At 32.6% G+C, this 11,895-nt stretch overlaps 1 pseudogene; it reads left to right on the top strand.

The window, feature by feature from the left end:
- The first annotated feature begins 2,134 nt into the window (after positions 1-2,134).
- Positions 2,135-11,465, top strand: LOC128318160 (uncharacterized; annotated as a pseudogene).
- The last annotated feature ends 430 nt before the right edge of the window (positions 11,466-11,895 follow it).

The raw sequence follows: 11,895 nt of genomic DNA, 5'->3' as shown, positions 1-11,895 counted from the left end.
TTGTATCTTTGTATAGACAATACAAAGCATAACTAACAGAGATGTAGCCCATGGAATACTACTTTTAAATATACTATACTACTATATACACTGCATATAGATTTGGAATAAAAAATCAAAAGACCCTACAGTCAAGATCATAATTAATGTACACAAGTTTAATTATGAGTGCAAAACCTCATTTGTTACATGATTAGGGTGGAAAATGTGGTGGTACAAAAGTGTGGTGTGTTTGCATGCATTGTAGGTGAGAGTGTTTCCTGGTAACTGAGGTCACTGTTTCTTGAGCTGTGTGTGTGTGTGTGTGTGTGTGTGTGTGCAAGAGAGAGAGAGAGAGAGAGAGAGAGAGAGAGAGAGAGAGAGAGATGCGCTGAGCTCTCACTTGTAGGTGCAGTGGTTTTAAAAAATCAGCATGAGCCATGAGAACAAAAAAAACCCTGCATGAATTTACTTCCCCTTAAAATGAAACATTATCTGGGGTAATTCCATGCTTGGCTGATATTATGTTTACAAATATAGGTGCAAAATAAAAGTATTTTAAACACAGATAGTGTCTTTTACAACGACCTATACAGATGTTTCAGATAAACTTAAAACATTAATAAAATCTTTCTGCAGTACCCAGCCCACTATAACTACACATTACCCTGAAAATCTTAGCATTTTTGCAGTAATTTGTGACCAACTTAACATTGCTTGCTTAAAACATCCTTTTCCATGAGTCATCCATTACAGACCACAAAAAAATGTCAGTCATTCACTCAATCCTGCCACCTGAACTCATTCACCCCTATGAAGTATCTGGAATAGTTCCCAAGTCACATGTTCACCAGGAAGTTGCATCACTAAATTCCCTGAAGGATATGATGATGGGAAGCCAAAAAAAAGTTCTCTCATTCTTTTTCTTTATTTTAATGACATTAATAATGAAATTATTAATTTTAAAAGTAATTATTAATAAGTTATTAGAAAGTACTTGTAATCATGACTTTAGCATGGATTAGCTAGTGTATTTAATAATTCTATGCTAAAATACTCAACCTTGTTATTTTCAACCCTGTTACTCGGTTATGAGCAAAATGCAGCCATTGTCAGCATTCTAAAAATTTGATGGTTGCCTGATGGGTTAAAATATTTTTTAATGTGTTAAATACATAGTAATGTGTTTTCATAGATTTAATGCTGAGAAATGCTTAAAAAAATAATCACACATAATTTTAATAACGAGTTATAAGGTTAATAAAGGTTATAAGCTGATGGCACTGTGACCATAAAAATATGCCACCATTTAACTAAAACTAAAATATTCAGTTGTATGGTTCTGGAGACTTCACACAGTCATACCTAATACTGAGATATTCAGCAAAGCTTTATTTAAATTTTAAAGTAGAAAAGAAAAGTGAAACTTTAAATAAATGTGGCTAGTCTGAAAGGAGCACAAAACTGTAGGAACGTTACTTCTGTGACAGGTTCAGTTTAATGTTCCTGTGAGGATGCACCTGGACTCACAGTTGTGCAGTGGTATTTAATATGGTAAAATTTCTCCATGGTTTAACAGTTATTTAACCCTTCTGAGTGATTGCATTATACAAGTGCTGTAACTAAATACACAAAAACTTAGAACAGAAATGTGTTTGAGCAATATATAAAGCATACTAGCACACAAATGGATGTTCTAAGCTTTCTTAAATGCATACTTATCTTCAGAGGTGTAATGTTCAGAATATTGGGGAGACCGACTTTCATGATAACACCGAAAACCCTGCACATCTTTTTTGCGAACGTTTTGGTTATTAAAGCAATATGCAAATGACATATTTTCTTTTAAAACACAATGGTGGCTGCAACATGTAAGAAGGAAATTTTTTCTGTAAACTGGGGCTCCTCAGAGGGCCTTAAGGGTTCTATAAATCCTTGCAATCTTGTGATGCCCTTGACCTAGTCTTTTCTTTCAATAAACAGGGCACATTTTTTAAGCTAAATCAGTAAAACAGCTGGCTTACCCACAACATCGAGATAACAGAACATTGCATAATATTATTGAATGCTCCATTTGATTTCTGTATACTGTAAGAGTGACATGTAACAGATAAAGAGAAGGAGGCGTAAACAGTATGATGAGCTCCTCTTAATGATGGTCATCATGCATTCAGTATCTTCTGGTGCAGTTTCAAGAGCTTCCTACACATCATTCAGCCGGCATGCATCTCTCACTGCAGTTATGTTTATTGATGATTTTTCTAATTAATCCAGGTAAGCGTCATGTCCTGAAATATATTAACTTCCATTAATTGACATTTTATGCATATCCCTTTTATTCCCCTCCTATTGTGTGTTCATACAGACATTTTATATGTATTATTGAGCTAAAATAATGTTTTTTTTTCCTTTTCCACAGTGCACAGTGCTGTGGAGCTGCATCAGAAGATCATAATGACTAAACCTACCACTAAGCTTGCCAAGATAGATTGTACCTTCCATTCAGAGTGTTCAGATTACATTCACTGGTATCAGAAGAAAGATGGTGAACCTTTCAAGAGAGTTCAGTATGTGGCCATCAATGATCAAAACCCCCGCAATGCACCTGGTTTTGAGAAACTGAAATCTGAGAAGATAGGAAATCAGTTTGTTTTGATAATCCCCAATTTAGAGAAAGAGCATTCAGCAACATATTACTGTGCCTGCTGGGTGTGGGCAGCACAGTGAGATTAAAACTACGAGTGCTGTACAACAACACCTAAAAGAATTCACAGCTTCTTCCCAAACTTCATACTACATTACTAACTTTACCCAGGTTGTAAAAAAAATTAGAAAAATAATTATAGGAGTCCACAGCTTCTAATATTTTTATGATAATATGTATAGTCATATGTATTAATCATTTTTTGTAAATGATTTCGCATCTGAAATTGTCTTTTATGTGATAACTCTAGGATCTGTGCTTAGCTCCAAGTGATTCAGTGATTAGATATGAAATGACTTATAAACATTCCCATCTCACTTCTCAAAAAACAATATGGGTGTCTAAGTGAGACAGTATTATGATCTTGTAGTGAAGTTTTAGCTTTCATTACCCTGATTTGTTGAACTGTTGCTACTATTAATGAAATCACAAACACTCTGCTTTTCAGAAACACATGTAATAACATCTAATATAAATGACACTTATTCAATTATAGTGTACGTGTCTGATGTGCACATTATTAACATCAGTGTGGTATAAATTTGATAGAAGTGTGCAAGCTATTTTGGCCCCTAGTGGTAATATCATGAACAATATATGTAAATATCTGTATCTGAATTTGGTTTGCACAATCAAAAATAAAGCATCTGTTACTCGTCTCAGGTCACTATTCCATATTTCATGCTAAAATTCATATCGGCATGGTTTCTCTGTAAAACTAATTTGATAGGAGTATTTATAATTAATTTTAAGGCATACTTCTTCCATTATGTCTACAAAGTAATTTTTTGTCATTGGACATAATGCTGTGGGAGGCTGGGTGAAGGTTTTCGGCTCAGGCACAAGACTTTATGTAACAGGTAAGAAAGAGTCTTTGTGCATTATTCTAGAACCATTTTGAGGCTTTAAAGCAAATTTGTGACAATATCTAATCATTATATTAACCACATGGTATACAAATGATTACTTGTCTTTAATATTTCTAAGTTTATGATCTCAGAAAATAGAGACTATTAAAGAAATTGTTAAGATGTATTGTTAAGAAGTTATTTAGAATTAGGTATTTGATGTAGACTGTGTCACAGTGTGTGGCTAGATACACATACTACTACTATAAAGTATTTGGATCTGGAACTCGACTTACCGTCACTGGTATGAACACATTTTGCAGTTTCTTTTTTGGTCACTGACCTGATATAATGTCCAAAATGAATTAATGCAAGAAAAGCTTAGAGTAAAAAAGATGACGGGAGAGGAATCAATGTTTTAAATAATGTCTGACTAAATAGATTTTTTTCACTAGTCTTAGAAATACAAATAAATGTCCAAACAGATACAAATAAATGTCCAAACAGATACTTTTTTGCCATCAAAAACCTAATCAGTCAATAGCATACAGTCGATAGTGTAAGTATAGCACAAAATACATTTGAAGACATACTTAAAAATATTTATATGATTAACATTTAACCATATGGTACACAAATGAAATATCTTTGGTATCTTCTGTATTTCTAATTAGTGAAGAAAAGTAGTGTCTGTTCTCAGAATATAGAGGCTATTAAAAAAAAAGCTTGTTTAGTTGTCTAGTTGTTTAGAAGTATTTGGTGTAGTCTGAGTCACAGTGTGAAGTAGCTACGACTACAAAGTATTTGGATCTGGAACTCGGCTTACCGTCATTGGTATGAACACATTTTGCATTTTATTTTTTGTCTACTGACCTGATATAATGTCCAAAATGAATTAAGGCAAGAAAAGCTTAGAGTAAAAAAGATGACCGGAGAGGAATCAATGTTTTAAATAATGTCTGACTAAATAGATTTTTTTCACTAGTCTTAGAAATATACAACATGTCCAAACAGATACTTTTTTGCCATTAAAAACCTAATCAGTCAATAGCATACAGTGGATAGTGTAAGTATAGCACAAAATACATTTGAAGACATATTTAATACATATTTATATGATTAACATTTAAGAGCATTAAAGAGCACAGTAGTCACAGATACTGGTTATACTGGTACCACAGTTGTTTCCCAGAGCACTCCAACATTTCGAGCCCTTAAAGCAAAATCATCTAACCATTACATTAACCATATGGTACACAAATTAAATATCTTTGGTATCTTCTATATTTCTAATTAGTGAAGAAAAGTAGTATCTGTTCTCAGAATATAGAGACTATTTTTTTAAAAAAAGCTTGTTTAGTTGTCTAGTTGTTTAGAAGTATTTGGTGTAGTCTGAGTCACAGTGTGAAGTGGCTACGGCTACAAAGTATTTGGATCTGGAACTCGGCTTACCGTCATTGGTATGAACACATTTTGCAGTTTCTTTTTTGTCTACTGACCTGATATAATGTCCAAAATGAATTAAGGCAAGAAAAGCTTAGAGTAAAAAAGATGACGGGAGAGGAATCAATGTTTTAAATAATGTCTGACTAAATAGATTTTTTTTTCACTAGTCTTAGAAATACACAACATGTTCAAACAGATACTTTTTTGCCATCAAAAACCTAATCAGTCAATAGCATACAGTCAATAGTGTAAGTATAGTACAAAATACATTTGAAGACATACTTAAAAAATATTTATATGATTAACATTTAAGAGCATTAAAGAGCACAGTAGTCACAGATACTGGTTATACTGGTACCACAGTTGCTTTCCAGAGCATTCCAACATTTCGAGCCTTTAAAGCAAAATCGTCTAACCATTACATTAACCACATGGTACACAAATTAAATATCTTTGGTATCTTCTGTATTTCTAATTAATGAAGAAAAGTAGTGTCTGTTCTCAGAATATAGAGGCTATTAAAAAAGAAAGCTTGTTTAGATGTCTAGTTGTTTAGAAGTATTTGGTGTAGTCTGAGTCACAGTGTGAAGTGGCTACGACTACAAAGTATTTGGATCTGGAACTCGGCTTACCGTCATTGGTATGAACACATTTAGCATTTTCTTTTTTGTCTACTGACCTGATATAATGTCCAAAATGAATTAAGGCAAGAAAAGCTTAGAGTAAAAAAGATGACCGGAGAGGAATCAATGTTTTAAATAATGTCTGACTAAATAGATTTTTTTCACTAGTCTTAGAAATATACAACATGTTCAAACAGATACTTTTTTGCCATTAAAAACCTAATCAGTCAATAGCATACAGTGGATAGTGTAAGTATGGCACAAAATACATTTGAAGACATATTTAATACATATTTATATGATTAACATTTAAGAGCATTAAAGAGCACAGTAGTCACAGATACTGGTTATACTGGTACCACAGTTGTTTCCCAGAGCACTCCAACATTTCGAGCCTTTAAAGCAAAATCATCTAACCATTACATTAACCATATGGTACACAAATGAAATGTCTCTGGTGTCTTCTGTATTTTTAATTAGTGAAGAAAAGTAGTATCTGTTCTCAGAATATAGAGACTATTAAAAAAAAAGCTTGTTTAGATGTCTAGTTGTTTAGAAGTATTTGGTGTAGTCTGAGTCACAGTGTGAAGTAGCTACGACTACAAAGTATTTGGATCTGGAACTCGGCTTACCGTCATTGGTATGAACACATTTTGCATTTTATTTTTTGTCTACTGACCTGATATAATGTCCAAAATGAATTAAGGCAAGAAAAGCTTAGAGTAAAAAAGATGACCGGAGAGGAATCAATGTTTTAAATAATGTCTGACTAAATAGATTTTTTTCACTAGTCTTAGAAATATACAACATGTCCAAACAGATACTTTTTTGTCATTAAAAACCTAATCAGTCAATAGCATACAGTGGATAGTGTAAGTATAGCACAAAATACATTTGAAGACATACTTAATATTAATATTAATAAAATATTTATATGATTAACATTTAAGAGCATTAAAGAGCACAGTAGTCACAGATACTGGTTATACTGGTACCACAGTTGTTTCCCAGAGCACTCCAACATTTCGAGCCTTTAAAGCAAAATCGTCTAACCATTACATTAACCATATGGTACACAAATGAAATGTCTCTGGTGTCTTCTGTATTTCTAATTAGTGAAGAAAAGTAGTATCTGTTCTCAGAATACAGAGGCTATTAAAAAAAAAGCTTGTTTAGATGTCTAGTTGTTTAGAAGTATTTGGTGTAGTCTGAGTCACAGTGTGAAGTGGCTACTACAGCAAGAAAGTATTTGGATCTGGAACTCGGCTTACCGTCATTGGTATGAACACATTTAGCATTTTCTTTTTTGTCTACTGACCTGATATAATGTCCAAAATGAATTAAGGCAAGAAAAGCTTAGAGTAAAAAAGATGACCGGAGAGGAATCAATGTTTTAAATAATGTCTGACTAAATAGATTTTTTTCACTAGTCTTAGAAATATACAACATGTTCAAACAGATACTTTTTTGCCATCAAAAACCTAATCAGTCAATAGCATACAGTGGATAGTGTAAGTATGGCACAAAATACATTTGAAGACATATTTAATACATATTTATATGATTAACATTTAAGAGCATTAAAGAGCACAGTAGTCACAGATACTGGTTATACTGGTACCACAGTTGTTTCCCAGAGCACTCCAACATTTCGAGCCCTTAAAGCAAAATCATCTAACCATTACATTAACCATATGGTACACAAATTAAATATCTTTGGTATCTTCTGTATTTCTAATTAATGAAGAAAAGTAGTGTCTGTTCTCAGAATATAGAGGCTATTAAAAAAGAAAGCTTGTTTAGATGTCTAGTTGTTTAGAAGTATTTGGTGTAGTCTGAGTCACAGTGTGAAGTGGCTACCTCTACAAAGTATTTGGATCTGGAACTCGGCTTACCGTCATTGGTATGAACACATTTTGCAGTTTCTTTTTTGTCTACTGACCTGATATAATGTCCAAAATGAATTAAAGAAGACAAGTGTTTTTAAAACTTGATTGGGTGCCGGTAGGTTCAACTATAAAACAGTAAAATCAGAATTGAATAGAAAACGGTAAAATAAAAAAAGAAGTATAAAAAATGTCTGCAAAGGAATTAAATTTTTTTTATAATGTCTGACTAAATAGATATGTTTTATTAGACTTAGAAATATATATGTCCACACATAAATAATTTTTGGGCATAAATACTTACATAAATATAAAAACATAAATACTTCATGCAGTCGATAGTATACACTGCAGCACAAACTACATGCGAAGAGACCTTTAATGAATTTTTATATGCTTAACATTTAGGAGTATTAAACCACGGTTGCTTCTCAGAGCATTCCAACTGGTCAAAATAGCCAATAGCTCCGTTAATAAGGTGGCCACAATTTCATTTAGTTTTAATCTTTCCGATGTTCATGAATTCTTTATGCTTTCTTTAGTTTGTTCCTTTAAAAAATTCCTTAATTTGGTTTGTACAAATGTGCACTTGTGAGATAATTCACAGCAATGTTGCACTGAAAATGTCGAGAAAATGTTGCTGTAAAATGCTAATCAAGTAACACTCTGGACTGCCGTTAAAATTAATTTTTAGATAATAAGATAACAAGAATATCTCAGGTAGTTGCGTGACAAATAATGTTAGACGTTATGTCACTTGTTTATTCAATAAATATTTTTAGTTGTAAATGTATACAGATGCAGTGCAGTTTATAGTTTAATACACACTATTTACCTTAAAAGTTTTTTAATTGCCAATTATTGTATGAGTTGAATTAGATGAGTTGGCATGGCATAAACTATAAATTCTGTATTTTCCCCTTGAGGACCTGATGTTCTATAAGTATCCTGATCCAAACTTAGCAGTGCTAATCCAGTAACAGTCTATACTTAACAACTTTTTCATGCTTGTGGCTTTATATCATTTAGCAAAAAGTTAAGTTAGACCCCATTGCAGACCTCAGGCGTAAAGTGGACCTGTAATCACAAAAATAATGAATGAATAAGTAAATAACTCTCGTTTGGCAGGACACTACAAGGAGCACAGTGGTATATTATGCGAGTACCAATCTTGGTTCAAGGGATATATTTGAAAAATTTGTAACTGATGGTGGTTAAAATGACTTTTTCCCCAATAATAATTAACATTTATCCATGGTTTGGGTCAACCAGACACATTCAAGTCATGATCATAGCATAGTTCTCAATGAATGCTTATTATATTCATATAATTATTACATGAATATATTATTCAAATATGCATATGCATGTAGGTAGAGGAGGTTATAGTTCAGTATAGTACACAATGTTTCCAGTGAAACAGAACACTTCAGACAAAAGTTTTGCTTCAGCTTCAAGCAGAGTGTTTCTGAGGCTGTAGAGAAACCAGTGGATATTCAAAGTGCTATATATATGATATATGATATGCTGTATACAGTATATGCAGGCAATAATTAATATTGCATATTAAACACATTATATATTAAAGCTTATTGTTTAACATGCCATTTATGTTAATAATTAATTAACAGTTACTATATGAGTTGAAATAGATGGGTTAGTGAGGCGTAAACTATAAATTCTGCATTGTGTATGGTTCCCCCTCAGGGACCTGATGTTTGAATTAATTTTTTTGTGTTACGATAACAAGATAACAAGAATATCTCAGGTAGCTGTATGACAAGTAATGTTAGAAGTTATGTCATTTTTTTATTCACTAAACATTTAAATAGTGTGTAAATGTCAGTGTAGTTTATTGTTTAACATGTCATGTCCTTTAATAATGAATGACTAATTACAGTATGAGGGGAATTAGATGGGTTAATGTGGAGTAAACTGTAAATTCTGCATTCAGTGCTGTTCTCCTGTTGTTTGATGGCCCTGTTTGTAAGTAGTCCTGATCCATACTTAGCACTGCTAATCCAGTAACATGCTGAAAAAGTTAAATTAGACCTTGTTGCAGAACTCAGGGATAAAGTGGAATGTGTAAACACGAAAAATAATAAATGAATTAATAAATAACTCTTGGTTCAAGGATATCTTGTAGAAGTTGGTAACTGATGGTGATAAAAATGACTATTTCAATAACAGTTAAAATTCCTCCATTGTTTGGGTTAAATAACAAGGCTTACCGCCACATTCAAGAATCATGATCATAACTTCACTATACATAAACCTAAGTAAACTGTAACCTGGAGTAAACTGTAAATTCTGCATTCAGTGCTGTGCTCCCCGAGGACCTGATGTTTGATGTCCCTGTTCTGTCAATAGTCCAGGCCCATTTCACTGTGCTTATGAGAAAAATATTGCATTTTTAATTTGAAACATCATAATTCCCAATTGTGTATGATTACCCAACTGACTCAAATAAATAAATAAATAAAATAGCTATTCTTTCATTGTGTTTATTGATTGCTCACTAATAAGAATATTTGCATGTCCTCTAATGATGCAGAAAGAGGGAAGGAGGTCAAACAGCCTCAAGTGTCCGCGTATCCAGTGTCCACGCCACAAAATGGAAAGTCTGTTCTGCTGTGCCAGGCGAGAGGCATGTTCCCAGACTTGGTGACATTCACGTGGAAAGCAGAAGATCAGAGTAGAACAAACGTGGAGCTGAAAGATGCTGAGCAGCTGGAGCAGAGAGATGAGAATCTGGTCCAAATAACCAGCATGCTCATCATAGACCAACACAAAGCCATGAACAATAAATTCACCTGCTCTGTTCAACATGACAGCAACTCTAAGAACGTAGACATTCCAAAAGGTAACAAGAAGACAATGATCTGCTCTTTTGTGTCCTCAGAATGTCCTCCATTGTCAATCTGGACTTAAACAATCTTAATAATAATAAAAAATTACATCCTAAAGGCCTCTGTGTTGGAAATAATGTCCACAGATGGATATTAATAATGTAATATGCAAAATATTACAAAATTAGGTTCGTTTACTTACAGTATGTCCTCACTATTTGTGATTATTGAGTTGAATATTTTGTGAACTATTCATCATTAATACGCCTTCGAGCTTCGTGATTCGTCTCTTAAACTAATGCTGCAAAATTATTTAATTAAGAAATAACAAATATCCCAAAGTTATTTTCACATCTACAGAACTTACATGATGATGTTGATTTCTTACAGAAGTCACTCAAAAGTCAAACGCAAATATTACCTGTCCATCTCCAAAAGCAGAAGAAGAGGATGAAGAGGAACCTATGAATACTGGTAAAAAGATAAAGATCAGCCAAATATCATCTAAATATATTGATCAAATGACATTTTTACATGAAATAATTATGTTTTCATATTTCACTGGCCAGTTTATATTTTACAATTGTCATAATAACTGAATATAACATTTAATAATTATATGAAATTTTTCATGACAGATCTGTAAAAGATTTCTCCTTTATGTCTCTTGTGTAGGTTTGTTTGAGCTCAGCCGCAGTCTGTATCTGTTCAGTGTGACGTATGTGATACTGCTGGTGAAAAACGTGTTGTATTTCTGCACTGTCTCCGTCTTACTGTACAAGAGGAATTCTGCTAACATGGAGATGTTCAAGAGCAAAGCTCGCTGATCAGTCCATCAGCCAATAGCAAGACTCAACACACCAACTTCTTTCAGAATTATACGTATATTCATTTTAATTTTATTCTTTTAATTTTATGTTTATGCTTTTGTGTGTTTAAATCATTTGAAGATTCTAATCATTTAAAGTGGATTTAAAATATACATCTGTTTTTATACACAGTTACTTTGAAATCTCTTGTATCTATCCCTGTATCCATGCTGCTGTGTTATAAACATTTTGTATTTGTTCTCTTACCATATACTATTGTTTTGTTAAAGGTGGACTGTTGCTTTATTAAAACATTTTCAAAAAAAAAAAAAAACAATGTATGGGTTTTTCTTTGAAATGATGGAAGTCATTATTTAATGATTTGTTATGAGTTTAGCTCAAGCATTAATATCTCACTTTTTACAAAATGAGAATGCTAAGACATAAGCACATGAAAATATTGTCTATTATAAATATTGTAATAATATAATAATATAATATATTATACAATATATAAACTAATATTTAATAATATAACAATATTATCTATTAGAAATGAAAGCAACCACTACACTGGGCTCCTGTTTGTGAGAATGAGATTAACAACAACAACAACAACAACAACAACAACAAAACCCCTGCATGACTTTACTCCCCTTTAACATGTCATCTTAAAGTTGTTTTAAAAATATAATAAGATTATTAAAAATATGCCACAATTTTACTAAAACTAAAATATTCAGTGTGTTTT

This window comes from Pangasianodon hypophthalmus, chromosome 4 (assembly GCF_027358585.1).
Source record: "Pangasianodon hypophthalmus isolate fPanHyp1 chromosome 4, fPanHyp1.pri, whole genome shotgun sequence".
NCBI lineage: Eukaryota > Metazoa > Chordata > Actinopteri > Siluriformes > Pangasiidae > Pangasianodon > Pangasianodon hypophthalmus.
The sequence above is the reverse complement of the archived record's forward strand: the minus strand, read 5'-3'. Positions and strand labels throughout refer to the sequence as shown.